The sequence below is a fragment of the Humulus lupulus genome, chromosome 5 (genome assembly GCF_963169125.1).
Source record: "Humulus lupulus chromosome 5, drHumLupu1.1, whole genome shotgun sequence".
Lineage (NCBI taxonomy): Eukaryota > Viridiplantae > Streptophyta > Magnoliopsida > Rosales > Cannabaceae > Humulus > Humulus lupulus.
Window position 1 is genome coordinate 130998941 of NC_084797.1, and position 6000 is coordinate 131004940.

The following is a 6000-nucleotide window of genomic DNA, read 5'->3' on the forward strand; positions in this document are numbered from 1 at the left end:
GTGGGGTAATCCTATGGACGGAAAAATGATCATCGTAGAACGCCATTTAAATTATGTTTTGTTTAAGAGACTTTCCTAAATTATCAGTGGGACTCAGTGATTTTATTTTGTTTCTTTTAAACTTTGCATAAAAATTTATGTTTTCTTTTAAAACTAATGGCGCCAACTTGCATGGTTTTAAGCAAGTCCCCACTGAGACTTTGATAATGAGTGGTAATCTTTTACAAACTTTGTTATGCGAATGTTTTATAAGTATTAGCTTAGGGCGTTCTTTACATGTGGGAATTGGTAGGTTGAGTATTTCACGGAGTACATTTAGAAGGTACAGAACTTGGAGTTGCAGTTCTGATAGAGCGACTGATACTAGGTCGATTATTTCCCTCCTTTCAACATTAGCATCAGTTGCAGGAGTGGGTAATTTTGCTAAAATCTCCTCAATCTGCTTGTTGGCCTGGGCAATATGGTTCCTTAACTTGGCATTTTTCATCTCGATGGATGTTAGGTACCCAAGATGGGGATTTGGTGGGCGTGAGCTCGAACTCCCAGCATCATCTAGGTCCACATGCTGTTTTCCAGGGTGACGTTGTGAGAATGTACCTTCTCCAATGCGGATTGCCGCATGGTGTCCCTCATTGTCATCAAGTTGCTTTGTTTCGTTGTCGCGCATAGAACGAGTGACCACCATAGTGATTGTTGGATTGAAACTTGTGTGAGAATTCAATCCTAATCTGCTCTCAATGTAAGAACCAATATGTTACTGTTGTTTTTTGGCAATAGAGGATTGAGATATTCGACAATAGAGAGATTAGGTTTTTGGTAAACTGAATGTATGAGAAATAACAAAAATCAAGACTGGAAAATGCTCACACGATTTTACATGGTTCAGTGGTTGAAATCCACCTAGTCCACCAGTCACCTTATTAATTTGTTTAGGACTCTTGGTGAAATTTTTTATGACAATTTCAGCAGAGTTTTTGCATAAACAAAGTCCCCCCCTTTTTTTTGTCCATTACCCTTGTATTTATTGGAGATTCTCATGGATAGTTTTGGGTAATTATACATTAATATGGTAACTTCCGATTTATGTAAATATATTATTGCCTATCGAGTTTGTATCTGTTATATCGGGTAATAAATGCATAATAAAATTTGGGCCTTTATGAGGCGTATAAAGAATCTCTGAGCCTTTTGGGATCCTTCATTGTGCGTCATAACCAATCTTTCGCGAGCTGAACACAATCTTCAAGTTGGGTGCTGTAGGACTAATCTGAACTGACACGGATCACATTCAGAGTTTCATGAAGTCAATCTGGGTGATGCATATCTCGAACTAAGTTATTGGCCCAAGAAACGATCTAGAGCTTATGTTCTTGTTTTTTTTTTTTTTTTGATGAAAAAGGAAGATTATATTGCAACAAACAAATTACAACCGCCTGTTCACAAACAACCAACCTCACAGGAAATTACAACATCGGAACAAAATCAGAGAGCTTACAATTCTTACTCATTTCTTTATGACTAAGCCTACCCTGCAATTTAATCTTAAGAGTCCTCTTGATTATCTTAACGCTTTTGTTCTTGTTGGATATTGGTAGCTTTTGCGATATTTGGTTGAATACTTTGAATGAGTTGTTTGAGGAGTTGGCTCGCAATTAACATGAGATGTCGAGTTGAGTTGAGTAAATCTTAATGGATGACAATGGGATCGATTAATACTACATTTTCAATGTGGTTTGTCGATTGCTGGGGGCATTCTTATCGAGGACTGAGAATAATTGTGGAGTGCCTCTATTTAATATCATGGACACTAAGCGTCAAATAATATATTGAATCTTGGTGTATCTAGTTTCTATTTTTTTGAAGATTAATCTTTCTTTTGTTGAAATTGCTTGTTAGTTTCGACTGCTAAGATTTCTCTAGTGTCTTAGAGTAGTCGAGGGGTGAGAAGTTCTTGTTTGTGTTAGTCTCCAACATTGATTGACATCGACTCCAATACAAATGAGAGAAATCGACAACAAGCGTTGATAGAAGAAGATACCATATTGATTCCATGTCCTTTAGGCATGCTGATTGTGGAAGAAAATATTAGGAGAAAATGCTGATACGGTTGCATCGTATAATGGGTTCACCTTTCAGACAGCGGAGTGCCTGTGCGACACCTTTACTCATCTAAGCAAAGGTTAATCCAACAATTTGAGTAACAACGACACTTTTTTTGTTTGTTGCGTGCCTCATGCATACTTTCGTCATATAAACAACTCATATCGAGTCATGGTGGCAAGAAATTATGAGCACATTCATGAATCAAGGCTCTCTAGCCAAGATACTAACATTGTCCATAAGCTCCCATTATTGCAAGACAAATCCCAACTTCGATGCTTACCCACACATTCGCAAGCTAAGTAACATGTGCGGCCAAGTGCCAACTATTGGGAATACTTATAAAGGATCTTATTTATTTTCATATAAATCATATATTAAACAAATTAATATAAGAAAACTTAGAACATGTTTCTATAATTGAATTTAAATAGAGATAATGATAAGAAAACTTACATTATATGCAACAGAATGAATAAAGTCATTCCTTCAATTTCTCTAACCATTCTATCCTTTCTGTCATAGGGTATCACCAAGAAACTAACCGATTTTCAAATTTCTTCACAGCCTTCCACAATATCCTTAGAATCACCTAGACTAGAGTAGACAATTCTCAACACATGAGATAGATACAGAGAGAGAGAAGAGAATACAATATAGATGCTTAGAAAATGATTTTTGTTGTAGAGAGAGTCTAAAACCCTAAAGCATCAAAACAAGATCTTCTAATTATCTGTTTCCAACTCTCACTTAGAACTCCTTTTAAAGGCTCAATTATGTCACTTATTTAATTAAAAAATCAATAAAATAATGGGTAATATCAGCCATTAGGTCGAAATTATCATGGGCTTTAGGCCTGTGAAATTTCACATTTAATTATAAGCTCATTGGACATAAAATAAAGACCCGTATTATTTTCTATTGATTAATTAATTAAATAAATAATTATGTGAATCGTTTATCAAATTAATTATTTATTAATTTAGAGATCAATTTTTCTTAATTAATAAATCTGCCCTAAAATCTATTTTCTTCTCTAAATTGCATAACTTTGTGAAACTATCCAAAGTTGATCTCGTCAACTTTGATAAATCTAATTGATAATTAAATCAAATAATTGAGACTATCTAGATGATTTTATTCAAGGTATAGTGAGGACCATGGGCCTATGAAATCAAGCTCCAAAAAGTTATCATGAATTTAACAAATAAATTTACTAACTTATTAATTCCTCATGACTCTACTAAAGACTCAGAATTGCACTCTTGAATTCATAGAATGCTTTATAACCAATATAGATACGTTATTAGTTATCTATTGTTACAACCATAATTATCACTCAATCCTCTATAGATGGTCTACAATGAGATGGGACTAAAATACCATTTTTCCCTCATTGTATTTTATCCTTAAAACTCTTAGTTCCTTGTAAATGATATTTTAGTAAAGATATATTAATTACTGAAATGAGATTTCTATCATTTAGAACCTCGAACCAAACTAAAAGGAAACAATCATTTTACTTCTTCATCAGATGTTATAGATGTTCATATCTTTAGTTAACACTCCCACTCAATTATACTACCGAGTTCCCAAGATGTAAGTATGGGCTAGTCCGTAGGGTAAGCTGATAACAAACAAGTCAAAGAACTCAAATAATACAATCAGTTAGAATACTAACCACTTAGAATTGAGATTGAATTGACCTATGGTAAACTATATGATATGAATAGAATAGATAATAACTATATGTTTACTTATCCTATCTACTGTCAATATCGGTCCAGTCCGATGTAACAAATACATCCGATCTTATCCACTTTGCTAATGTTCTGGAAAGAACATAACAATATAATGTGTAAGTAGATTATATCGTGGATTGGCAAGTCATTGTAAATCCTGTGCACTCACTAATCTTAGGACTAACTTATTTTTGAACATATTATCATATTTATATTCCACTGTGATTATATCACTATAAATACGAATAGCTATATGATCAGTATTTAATAGAAGTTTATATTAAACAAATAATCATGAAAATAAAATATGTGAGCAAAGTGATTGACCAAATCAAAAATGATTTCTATTCTTTTGTTGATATTAAAATGAGATTACAAAGAAATTGGGTTTTAATTAGAGCATAAAACCCCAACAAACTCCCACTTGCACTAATTGAAACTAATACCTTAATTATACTAATTCTATTTCCTTGATATGCTTATAAAATGTAGCTTCTGGCAGTGTCTTTGTAAACGAATCCATAAGATTGTCTTTAGATGCTATCTTCATAACCTTCACATCTCCCATGGCCACATATTCTCGAATTATGTGATACTTCCTTTCTATGTACTTCCTCTTCTTATGACTTCGAGGTTCTTTCGATTTGGCGATCGCTCATGTGTTGTCACAAAACAACACAAGTGGTTTATCCATACCTGGAATAACACCAAGATGTGAATAAAACTTCTTTAGCTTGACTATTTCTTTAGCTACTTCAGACACAACTATGTACTCAGCCTCTATGGTCAAATCTGAGAATGCAGACTACTTTACGCTTCTCCATATCACAACTCCACCCCCAAGAGTAAACACTATTCCAGAAGTAGACTTCTTGTCATCGACCTTGGTCTGAAAGTATGAATCGGTGTAGGCTACAGGGTTTAGAACACCACCATCGTAGACTAACATATAATCCCTAGTCTGCCTTCAGAATATGCTTAACTGCTATCCAATGTTCCAGTCCTGGGTTTGACTGATACCTGCTCACTTCTACCTCTGCATAGCAGTTATCTGTTCTCGTACACAACATAGCAAACATCAGACTTCCAACTACAGATGTGCAAGGAGCTTTTCTCATTGCATCTTCCTCTTTAGGAGTCTAACTTCTTTGAAATATGAATTCCATGGAGGGACGGTAGACGTCCTTTCTTGGAATTTTTCATTAAAAAACGTTTAAGCACTTTATCAATGTAAGCTGCATGAGATAGAGCTAAGAGTTTGGTCTCTCTATCCCTAATGATCTGGATACCTAGAACACAACTCTCATCACCTAAATCCTTCATTTGGAGTTGAGTGCTCAACCAATTCTTCACATCTAATAATTTCTTAACATTGTTTCCAATGAGTACGATATCATCTACATAAAGAACCAGGAATACCACTATTTGATTTTCCTTCACTTGGTAAACACAAGGCTCATCAATATTTTGTTCGAAGCCTAAGGTTCCAGGAACAAGAAGCTTGCTTAAGTCCATAAATGGACCTATGTTCTGATGCATCTGATGAACGAGCTTCAGACTTGCGAGTCTATCATGGGTGGACCAAGGCTGAAGCTAACCATGCTTCATCTTCAAAAGCTAGAAACAAGAGGAAAGATGGACAAAACAACAACCCCGGGCCTACAAAGGCTGGAAAGACAAGTGAACAACAAAGTGCATAGACATGTAAGAAGAAGAAAAAGAAAAATAAGAAAGGTAAAGGTAAATGCTTTCACTGCAAAGAGAAGGGGCATTGGAATCAAGATTGCCCCAAGTTTCTAGCAGCGAAAGACAATTGAATCGTGGGAGGAAGTGGATAAAGGCGGCTTAAAGCTTAGAGTTGGGAACAGAGCATTCACTACGGTCCAAGCTAGAGGAAGAGGTCGTCTGAAGTTCAGAAATAAATATTTAATTTTGAAAGATGTATTTTTTATTCTGGATTTTAGTAGAAATTTAATTTCAGTTTCCATGTTGCAATTAGAACAATTTGTTATGACTTTCACAAGTTCTATTATATCTATTTCTTTCAATGGATCACTATTGTGTATTTCATGTTTGGAAAATGAGCTTTATATTCTGCGACCTAATGAACCCCTCACTCTTAATAATGATTTATTCAAAGTAGCTAAACCTAGGACAA